Raw genomic sequence first — 11,176 nt, 5'->3', positions numbered from 1 at the left:
ATCTTGTCTTTGTCTGTGGTTTTGGTCAATCTGGCAATAATGTGTCTTGGAGAAGATCTTCTTGGGTTAATTCTATTTGGGATCCCTTGTATTTCTTGGGACTGGATCTTTGAATGTCTCTCTAGGTTTGGAAAGTTTTCTTGCTGGATTTAATGGAATAGATTGTCAATGCCCCTATGAGTCTCTTCCCTTTCTGGGATACTAATTATCTGGATGTCTGGACATTTTATGGTATCTAGTATTTCTCATATATTATTCTCATTTTGGGGGGCAATTTTCTCAGTCTTCGTGGTAAATTTTTCTAGTCCAGTGATTCTGTCTTCTACATCAATTTTCTGTATGATCTAGTCTGCTTTTAATACTTCCAAGGAAGGTTTTGTCTTCCTATATTATAGACTTCATCTCTAATAAGTTTGTTTGGTTCTTTTTTAGAGCTTGTATTTCCTCTTAGATCTTGCAAGAATTTCCTCACCTCCTGGAACTCATCATCTCCTTTCTCCTGCCTCTTCTGCAGTTCATTGTCTCTCTTCTCTTCCATCTCTGTTAGCTTTGTCACTATGAATATTCTAAATTCTTTATCTGACATTTCCGAGTTTCATCATACTGTCTGAAGATGAAGAAGAGTTATTCTTTTCCCTTGGAGGAGAGGTATTTTCTTGCTTTCCCATATTTCTTGTGACCCTGCAGTGATTTCTAGTCATCTGATGGATGGTTTTGTTCTTCTTAATTGTTGAAGTTCAATCTGAGCATTCAGAGGTGAGCAGGAGGAGGTGATCTGCAATCTATTTCCCTTCCCATTTTCACTTTTTGTGCATCAGATTCAGTGGGAATAGATAAATATTCTGACCCTAATAATATTCAGATGTTTGGATCCAGTTCACTTTGGACCTGTCTAGACACTTAGACCATGGAGCCTGTGGAAATGAATCTGGAGGAAGAAATATCAGCAGAAAATCTTCATTTTTGATTGAGGACAACAATATTTCACAGCTCAAGTTTAGTATCCATTTCAGGATGGGCCTGGCCTGGATTTGTGCCTTTCCCACTAGAAATGAATCTGGAGGAAGAAATCTCACCAAAATCTTCAGTTTTGGTCAAAGAAAGCAATATTTCACAGCTCAAGTTTGGTGTCCATCTCAGGATGCGAAGCTTTTTAAATTTTTTTTTAAGTGCTATCTAGTATACATAAAAGTATTTGTATTATTGATTTTTATTTTTTCAAAGGTATATGACAGAATCCTTTTTAAAAAATCCCTTTCTCAGAGAAAGATAATTTTAAAAAATAACTTTCCAAGAACAATTTTGCTTGTGACATAGAAAAGCTATAGAACAAATAATTTAACCTCTGTGTCAGTTTAGATGCCAGGCCCAGGCTGGCTGCCCAATGAACAAGATCTGAAACTGCCACACTATGCTACTGCTGCTGCTGCTGCTTCTTCTTCTTCTTCTTCTTCTTCTTCTTCTTCTTCTTCTTTTTTTTAACCACAGAGTTTGTGACCCTGGGAGCTGTCTACTTCCCAGCACAGATGGGACTTTCTCCCTAGTGCTCTTTCTTTCTTTTTTTTTTTCTTTTATTTTTAGAGATTTTTTTTAAAATTTAAACTTATTTATTTACATTCACTCACTATACGTCATCACAGCAAACAAAATGAGATTTCCCATCCAGAATACACTGTATATTGGCTCAGTCTAGCACAACAACATACACGTTATCATCAACAAGCAATTTTTCATTTCCTGTTTCCTGTATATTTTGTTATTTTTGCCATTCTTGATTCCCTATCTCACACCCTCTGCCATGTCTTACCCTTCTCTCACACTCTCTGGTATCCATGGTAGCTTTCTATGCCTTTTCCCCCCATTTATTTATTCTCTCAAGAACTTAATCTAAATACTTCCAATATCAAGCACAGCTGATATATACATATCCATGAACGCAAGCCTAACCCTAGGCATAAACCTCAGTGAGCGGAATGAACATACAACAAAGTTGCACCCAGGTGGGACTATATAGCTTACTGCAGTCCTCAAATATGCATTTTTTTAATTTAATGAAAACTAGTTTTCATTATTTTTTTTTCTACTGAAACTTTTTTTTTAATTAATTAATTTACATTCATCCCCTAATCATCGTCACAGCATACAAAAAGTGGTTTTCCATCCAGAATATACTGCATAGTGGCTTAATCATGTATGTTATCAATAATTTTCCATTTCTAGTTTCATGTATATATATATATACACACACACACACACACACACATATATATATTTACCCCTATGTCTGATCCTCTGCCCTTTCCCACCCTCTTCTCACACTATCTCTTGTGTATACAGTTGTCTTCCATTCCTTTTCCCTCCACATTTTATTGATCATACAATTTCTTAAATAATCTAACTACTTTCAATAGCAAGTTCAGCTGGTAATTTCAAGAAAAGCAGTTTTGGAGGGAACCAGCAGTTAGCGTAATGGTTATGTCGCTGGACTCCCATGTAGTCGACCATGGTTCGTGTCCCGGACCCAGTGACTTAAAACCCATGCCAGGCGCATGTGCATGCATGCCCAAGATCCTGAGAGGAGAATGGAGGAGAAGAAGAAAATCAGTTTTAAATTGATAAGGAAATTTCCTTAAAACTTAAAGCCTGGAAACAGGTTAGTATCCTGTTCGAATAGCAGGTACATGAAACTATTGCAGCTCAAGACAGGACAAAAACTCTTAAAACCAGACAACAAAGCCAAGAAGAAAAGCAGCAATATTTTAGTCAAAAGTCACAGAATGCTATTTCACCAGTTCAGTCGCATGTACTTAATTGATCTGTTGTGGTTCGATCTTCCCAATTGAATTCTGGGATACAATATTCAACTCCAGACTTGTCCCTACGATTAAGTTGACCATTTTCTTAGTTTCTGAACTCTTATTTCTGTGTGACTACATTTAATTTTCCTGACATAGCACTCCCTTGAGAACTTCTTGGAGATCCAGTCTGGTGTTGGTAAATTCTTTCAGGTTTTGTGTATCTGAGAATGTTCTTGTCTTTTCTTCCTATATGAAGGACAGTCTTGCCAGGTACAATATTCTCAGTTGTAATTGCTTTTCCCTTAACACTTTGGATATATTTTCCTGTTCTTTCCTTGCCGCATTGTTTCTGATGAGAAGTCTGCTCTTAGTCTGATGGGCTATCCTTTGTAGGTACCTTGACATTTCTCTCTTGCCAATCTTAGTATCTTGTCTGTCTGTGGTTTTGGTTAATCTGGCTATAATTTGTCTTGGAGAAGATCTTTTTGGGTTGATTCTATTTGGAGTCCTTTGTATTTCTTGGGATTGGATCTTTGAGTGCCTCTCAAGGTTTGGAAAATTTTCTTGCAGGATTTCATGGAATAGATTATCAATGCCCTTATGAGTCTCTTCGCCTTCTAGGATGCCAATTATCCGGATGTTTGAACATTTGACGGTATCTAGTATTTCTCATATATTATTCTCAAATTTTGGGGGCAATTTTTTCAGTCTTCGTGGTGGATTTTTGTAGGCCAGCAATTTTCTCCTCTCCATCTAGATTCTATTTTCTGTATAATCTAATCTGCTTTTAATACTTTCAAGAGAGATTTTGACTTCCTGTATTATAATCTTCATCTCTAACAATTCCATTTGATTCTTTTGTAAAGTGTGTAATTCTTCCTTTAGATCTTGCAAGAGTTTCCTCACCTCCCGGCATTCATCAACTTCTTTCTCCTTTCTCTTCTGCAGTTCATTGTCTCTCTTCTCTTCCATCTCTGCTAGCTTCACCATTATGAATGTTCTAAATTCTTTATCAGACATTTCCATCATTTCCATTGAACCATCTGTGGATGAAGAGGAGTTATTCTTTTCCCTTGGAGGAGAGATATTTTCTTACTATTCCATATTTCTTGTGGCCCTACGGTGATTTCTAGTCATCTGGTGAAAAAGTGTGTTTCTTCCCAAACTTGAAGTTCAATCTGAGCATTCAAGAGTGTGCAGAAAAGGAAACACACAGACAGAAACAATGGCAACAAAAACAACCAAGAAACAGAGAAAAAGATTAAAAAAAATAAAATAAAAATTATTATTATTTTTTTAAAAAAGCAAAAATTAGAAAACCATGTGGCGCACTCAGTAGTCATGAAGGGGTCTTCTGAGGCCTGCATCCTTGCCTCTCCTGGGTTGGGAGGGGAAGAGTGGATTATTAACAAGATAAAGGAAAAGGAGGGGCTGAAAGCCAAGAAACTACTTAACTTCCAAAAATTTTTAAAAGGAAAAATTACAAAAAAAATGAGAAGACAGAGACAGAGGTAGAGAGACAATGACAGATACAGAGACAGGAAGCTGGAAAGTCTTCCTACCACATGAGTTTGAGGGCAGGAGGCTGAATTATCAGTGGAAAATCATTTCTCCTAGTCCCCTGAAATCACTAGTTCTCAGTAGCCGTGAAGGGGTCTTTTGACGCTCTTTATTTCTTTCTCCCTCTTCATCCCCATCAAACACTGTAGACCTCTTTGGAGATGGCCTCTGTGTCTTGTCTAGTGAGTGATCCTCGTCTTCCAGCTCTATCAAGTGGGTGCGTGGATCTGGGTGGCCAGTCTTTCATGAGTGAGTACTGTGTGCCAATAACATCATCTCTGTTTGTAGAGCACAGTGCATGCAAACTTAGACTCCTGTTCAGCTTGGCTGAAACATCAGTGGCAAAAAAAAAAAAAAAAATTAAATTAAATCCTCTTTCATCCATGGGAGAATATAGCCAAAAAGAACAAGCCAAAAACCTTCTTTTCTCACTCACACCCCAGTGAAGAAACAGCAGGCCTAAAGCCTTATTTAGGCCATTTTCCCCTAGTTTTGCCATTTAGAAATTCAGAGTAATCCGGTTTTTAAATGCAGTTTCACTGATATTTGGCTTTTGTAAATGAAAAACAAATGTATTTATAAAGACAAGAATCACAATTGGAAATTTCATAAGGATGAAAAATTTGATAGAAAAATGGAAGGAGAGCTTCTAGTATTTACAAGCATAGATATTAGAAGATATAATTGCATTTGTGTACCACAAAAGATGAAAATCATTTCAAAAGAGATGTAAAGGAATTATTAACATATAACCTAGTTTAACTAAAATGAGTCATGGATTTTTTTTTTAAAGCAGTTAAAAAGTGATCCTGTACATAAGCCAGATGGTGGCACAACAAAGAGAATCAGAATTTGTCTATCCCACCCTAGAAACAGAACCAAACAGTTTTAGTGCTGTCCTACAGTCTTGAATTGGCATGTCACCCATTTCAGGTTCCTCTCTCTCATGTTTAAGGAAATCGTTTTGTAAGTTTGGCTATTAACATCAATACAGAAATCAGGGGAGGAAATCCATACGGATTGAGTGTCATTCAAAAACTATCTTCTCAACAAGAAAAGTAAACCAACTGAAATGGGCAGCTTGGTGATTGGCCCCTGATTTCTTGAGTTTAGCAGATGAAGTTAAGAGCTAAATGAGGAGGGACCAGCAGTTAGCATAATGGCTATGTCACTGGACTCCCATGTAGTCAACCGTGGTTCGAGTCCTGGACCTGGTGGCTTAAACTCACGCTGGGCATGTGTGCATGGGTGCCCAAGATCCCAAGAGGAGAATGGCGGAGAAGGGATTGTGGCGTGGCCATCACCCCAGGGGGGTGATTTCTCACTTTCTATCTCTCTGTCTCTTTCTGTCTTTCTGGAGAGTGCACGCACCCTATAGCAAAAACCTCTCCAAAAAAAAGAAGAAGAAGAAGAAAAATAAAAAAAGAGTTAAATGAGGCAGTGGCCAAGATGAGAAAGTAGGTGGGCATCCACCCCCATGGATGGGGAACAAAATCAACACAGAGGTGTGCCGAAGAACCACAGAAAACGAGTGTCCTAGGCACACACCCTGCGTTTATGGGGGCTACCTATCAGAGCCACACCAATCAGATCATTGCAAAGGAAGCATGGTTCTATAGAAAGTCTCAGTGGGTCAGCCTCCCTTTGACTGAGAGGCAGCAATAATGCTGGGGAAGCTGAGTGAATGTGGTCAATGTCAGAGCCTAGAATAAGCAGCAGAAATTGATGATGAGTAAATTTACCAGATGGTGCTCATGTGGCTTTAGGCTTTGCCTTCCAAGACTTTAGTTCAGTTGTCTCTTCTTGGCTCCTTTTCTTTCCTCCCCATGAGTCCTACGGGCAGATACACTGGATGACCAGGAGAGCATTTACTGGGCTTTTGGTTGTAGTGCCTTCATTCTTTCCATTTTGTTATTTGAGTTTTCTCATTAGTCCTGATTTGGACAGCCCCTTTGGTTGCTATGAAGAAGGAAGTGGGCATTTCTCCACTTGGGGGTAGGGTATCACCTCTGGGAGATAAGGGCAAGATGCCCCAGTTGTCTGATCCCTTTGAAGTCAGCTCTCTAGTTTGTCTAAGGGCCCCAGCAGTCTGGCAGTTGAAAAGAGACACTTGGCAAGAGGTCTTTGAGACTACTGGTAACTAAAGATAGATGTTAGGGCTGCTGGCCTGCTAGCCTTCTTGGCGCTGGGTGCTCTCAGCAGAGAGTCTGTGAACATGCCCAAGGAAGTGAACCAGCTTCAGTGCCATGGCTGAGATGCAGTGTGGTGAAGTTCGGGCTTACAAAACATTAAAGGGCAGATGGAGGGAGCTTGTGACCACATGGAGCCTAGAAAAACTTCATTCAGGTCTTTTAAAGGTGGAGTAAGTAAAAGGTGGTCTCAGTGAGGATCATCTATTCAGTGTCCTAAGTGGGAAAATAATCAGGCCATCACTTGCTTCTCCTCTGACTCCAACTCCAAGGTCTCACATATGGGAAAGCAGGCCTGGATCTGAATGGGGCCTTCCACAGGGTTGAATCTCTCTTCTCCTTTTACTCACTGGTTTGATTCTTCAATGGAAGTGGCCAAGTTTTAGCCAAAGACATCATTCAGTTCAAAGCTCATAGAAATACTGTCGAAAGTCAGTAGACACTGAGAGAAAGAAGGGTTGGGATAGGGGAGAGAGAAGGGTTGGGGTGGGGTTGAGGTGGTGGGGGGACGCATTCCCATGCAGCAAGTTTTCAAAAAAGCACATTTTCAGCGCAAGAATTGCATTGCAGTTGAGCGGTCTAGCCCCCAGGGGCCCAGACCATGCATAAGTACTGGTAATCCATCTGACTTCCTTGTCCTCTCCTTTCTTTGTTCCTCCTTCCTTCCCCAACTCAGCTCTGGGGTCACCCTGCCCTCTGTTGGCAATAGCCATTGGCAAAAAATAAAGTGTCCCAGGAAAGGAAGGGATGAAAAAAAGCAGTGACTTCTCATAGGCCTTCAGTTTTCACCTTCTTTTATTTACTGTTGCCCTTTTGGGAGATTTCTGTTCATTGACCTTGATCAGCAAGTCAAAAGTGAACTGATGCTGCTCTCATGCAATAGGCTGCAATATATATTTAAAAACAAACAAACAACAACAACAAAAAACTCTAGCAAAGTTTTCTGGTTTGTTTTTTTTTCTGTTTTTGTGTTTTGGTTTTTGTTTGGTTTGGTTTTGCTCATCCCCCTCCCCCTCCCCCCAGATACTCAGCTCTCTAAATTTCCCGTGGCATAAGGTAAGTAAACATTTGTGTGGTTGGCACACAATGCAGTGCTGTAAATAAGCACAACTCGACACTGGGCCATTTGAGAATCATTACAGGGTTAAAGAAATACAACAGCATTCAAAGCACAGATACGAGTCATGACAGGGAGCAGAGTCTGAGGTGCCATGGGAGGATCAGATAGAGAGGTAAGAAGGAACACAAATAAGAGAGAAAGAGAAAACACAGTTCCAGGAAAGAGACCTCAGGAACGTGTTCATGACAGATGTGCATCAATAGAGGAGCTTCCCCAAGGCACTGCAGAGAAGTAGAGCAGAGTTACAACAGGCAGACGACATCGGAACAGGGGAGTGGGACGTGGTGGGAACACTGGGTGTCCAAAGCTTCACTGTGTGTGGAAATAGATGGGTTTGACTTTCCCACAGAGGATCTTGGGCACTTGCACAGGGATGATCTCTGCCATCATTTCTGGAAAGCCCACGCTCACCACGTGGGACTCGATTAGCAGGTCAAAAGTGAGCTGACGCCGCTCTCGTGCAATAGGCTGCACAGTCTAGGAGCTTGGTGAGCTGGTAGAAGCACCTTGAGCAGGATGTGCGATTTTTTTTCTTTTGCATGCAATGATATGATAGAATTCCTTGATGTAATTCATTTGAAGTTCATCAAGTAATTTTTTATTTTTCATCCCATCCACTAGAATAATGCTGAAGAGCAGCAGTGCTTTCATGCACAAGAATCCCTGAGGGGTGATTTGGAGCCATCCAGACTCCTGAGAGAGGTGCCTCATTCAGACACACTGGTTGTACATCCGGGACTTGTGCATGTGATACTCATTGAAAACCAGATCAGAGGGGAAGTAGAAGCATCGTGGAATTGACAATGGTGAAGGACCACCAGCCCATGGCAAACAGCCCCATCCAGGAGTACTGAATGACTGCCATCCAGTCAGCCACATGCAAGTTGAGGAAGCCAAGCAAGGCCTTTGCCCGCTTGACCACATGTACAAGTTGCATCTCTCCCAGTTCATTGAGGCTAGAGAGCAAGGCTGCAAAGGAGACAGGCTGGTTGTTGTCATGTCTAGCACACACCACGCCTGGCTCAAAGGCTTCCAGGACATTCAGGAAGCTGGGCTGACACTGATGTGTGACATCATAAGCCTCATTTATCGATGGTGCAATCATTTCTGCTGGCACACAGTTCTGTTTCCCTCCAGCTGCTCTTTGGAAGAAGACTTCGCAGCTTCCACAAGTGAGCACTCCGTAGTGACATCCAGAAGCTTCATCCCCACAGATCAGGCAAGTGTTCTGGGGTGGGGAGTCATAGTTGATGGGGCAATACATGGTCCCTGGTAGTCTCCACACACATGTCTCCATAAGGTCCAGAGCAGTTCTCCATCCAGGGACCCATCTCGCTTTTGACACAACTGGGACAAGGATAGGGCACTCTGTTGCCACCACCAGGATACCAGACATCTGGTGCGGGGAAGTCGCCTTCCTGGCCAGTTAACCCCTGAGGTGGCCAAGTGTAGCTACAGCCCCAGCCTCATCTGAGCCACACTGCCAATCTTGCTACAGGGCCCATACAGTTGGCCTTCTTCAGCGGTGAAGAGCGTGTTCAAGGAAGAGGAGGCAGTGGCTGAGGGGGAGCTGGAGTTGGGTCCAGCGTCTGCACCCCCGCCATGCAGGCTCCCCAGGTCCCCATAGTGGCATTGGGTCGTTGTGGACGCCCAGGAGCCGCCATAGTCCAGTGAGTTCTCCAGATGGATTCTGGCGTGGAGATCAGCAGGTGGGGGTGCTTCCCAGCAAGAGCCAGGGGACAGTTGTAGTAGTCGTGACTCTGGTACGCAGCTCCCTCTTCCAGTGGTCCAGACTTGTAGAGCGACAAGGTGGACTGCAGCCTGAATGTCCCAGAGCTCCCTGCTTCTCCCAGAGCAGCCCAGGCTCTCACTGTCTAGCCCTTTAGCATAATTTCCTTTGAAAGGAGAATACTCAGCTGTCTCTTCAGTGACCTTTCCTGGGCCGTCGACTAGCAGAGAACCTTTGCCAGTGGGGCACTGGCAGTGGGACACACAGCAGGTGAACATCCCGGGAGCGGGGTGTACATGCAATCTCCCCAAAGCCATTCCCTAGGACTCAGGTGCTCCATTGCCAACACACCCAAGCCCATGGACACCGACACTGCTTTACACAATTCCTTGGCGTTGTCAGAGATGGTCGAAGTGTCCCCAAGGTAACTGTCCTTTGACAAAGTGAGACCCCAGAGGCCTCCCTCACTCTCCCACTGTAGCTGCCTTCGGATACTGCCTCCTGCTGCGGTGGCTGCTGCTGAAGGAGCTGCATGGTGCCAGCCTCGCTCAGGGTGTCTTTTAGATCGTTGGAACCGCTGCTTAAGCTTGGGAAAGTGGGGCCCAGCAAGGACAACACGGATGGGGCAGCAGAGTCATCCTCGGCTGGAGGTGCTGGTGGTTGCTGCAGCAACCTCAGCGGCCCCAGGCTCTGGGACACAGCTGCTTTCGGGTGGCCCCCCGGAGCTGACTGCTGTTATAAAAGCTACTGTTCCTTGTCCAGGGCCAGGTAGCCTGTGGGTCTGGCTTGGGGCGAGTCATCGTCACCTCGCTGCTGCAGGGGCTGGTTTCCTGCTGCAGCTGTAAAGGAGCACCAGGAGGTGTTATGGGGACCAGGTGCTTCAGGGTGATGGGGGACCGGGTTTTGGATCACTTGCGCACTCTCTGGAAGATTCAGGAAATCTCCTCCATAGGTCTCGGATGGCGGCAGAGGGGTAGATCCTCCCCAGCCCAAACTACCCCTCCATCCTTGAGCCTAGCTAAATCGTCCACCTAATTTCCTTACCCTGTCTCCCTTTTTCTAGAAGAATTCAACAGGCATGATGATGCTGTAGACACTGCAGCTAGCTGCCCACCTGCTGGAAGCTCCAGGGAAAGAAACTTGCAGGAGTAAGCACAGGAAGCACTCTGACCGCCTCCAAGTCTCATGCAGAGGAAGACGCGCTGGGCACCATCCCTGCACGGTTTGGTCTTCCTAAATACTTGAAGGCTGGATCCCAAAACTGCTGAAATCAAAGTGGAAAAAAAGGGAGGAATCCGCCTTCCAAACTGAGTGTCCACTGAAGCAGGTGCGAATAAGAACTGGGTTATTTTCTTTCCGTTTTTGTTTTGGCTTTTTCGTTTCCTTCTGTTTTGTTTTGGTTTGTTTTTGACTACCGGAGCCCTGACTGACTCTTCATCTTTTAATCTCTGGCTTCGCACTCGGAGGTGGGGGAAGGAGGCCAGGAGGAGCTGTAGAGGGTGCGAGATGATCAAGGAGGCTCTCTCCGCGTGCTTCCTAACCAGCCAGGACCTGGTTGCAATGCCGAAGCCGTTCCCAGTCTCCCTGACTCCCCAAAGCCTTCTTTGCAACTTGCAGCTAGCTTCTCAGCAGCTGCAGGAGCGCTGGCCTGGAGGGGTTGGGGAACGGGGGTGGGAGGGAAAGGGCAAAGGCAGCCGTCAGTCCCACCCGGCACTTTTCTCACTTCCTCCGAGTCTCTAGCAGCTTAAAAAAACTTCCCCGAAGAGGAAAAGGCAGCTGG

The 11,176-nt window shown here is 44.0% G+C and overlaps 1 pseudogene; it reads right to left on the bottom strand.

The window, feature by feature from the left end:
* Window positions 1–7,976: 7,976 nt before the first annotated feature.
* LOC102469773 (androgen receptor-like) lies at window positions 7,977–10,402 on the bottom strand (annotated as a pseudogene).
* Window positions 10,403–11,176: the final 774 nt, after the last annotated feature.

This window comes from Tupaia chinensis, unplaced genomic scaffold, assembly GCF_000334495.1.
Source record: "Tupaia chinensis unplaced genomic scaffold, TupChi_1.0 Scaffold149922_1, whole genome shotgun sequence".
NCBI lineage: Eukaryota > Metazoa > Chordata > Mammalia > Scandentia > Tupaiidae > Tupaia > Tupaia belangeri.
Note: the sequence above shows the minus strand (reverse complement) of the source record. Positions and strands in the feature narration are given on the sequence as shown.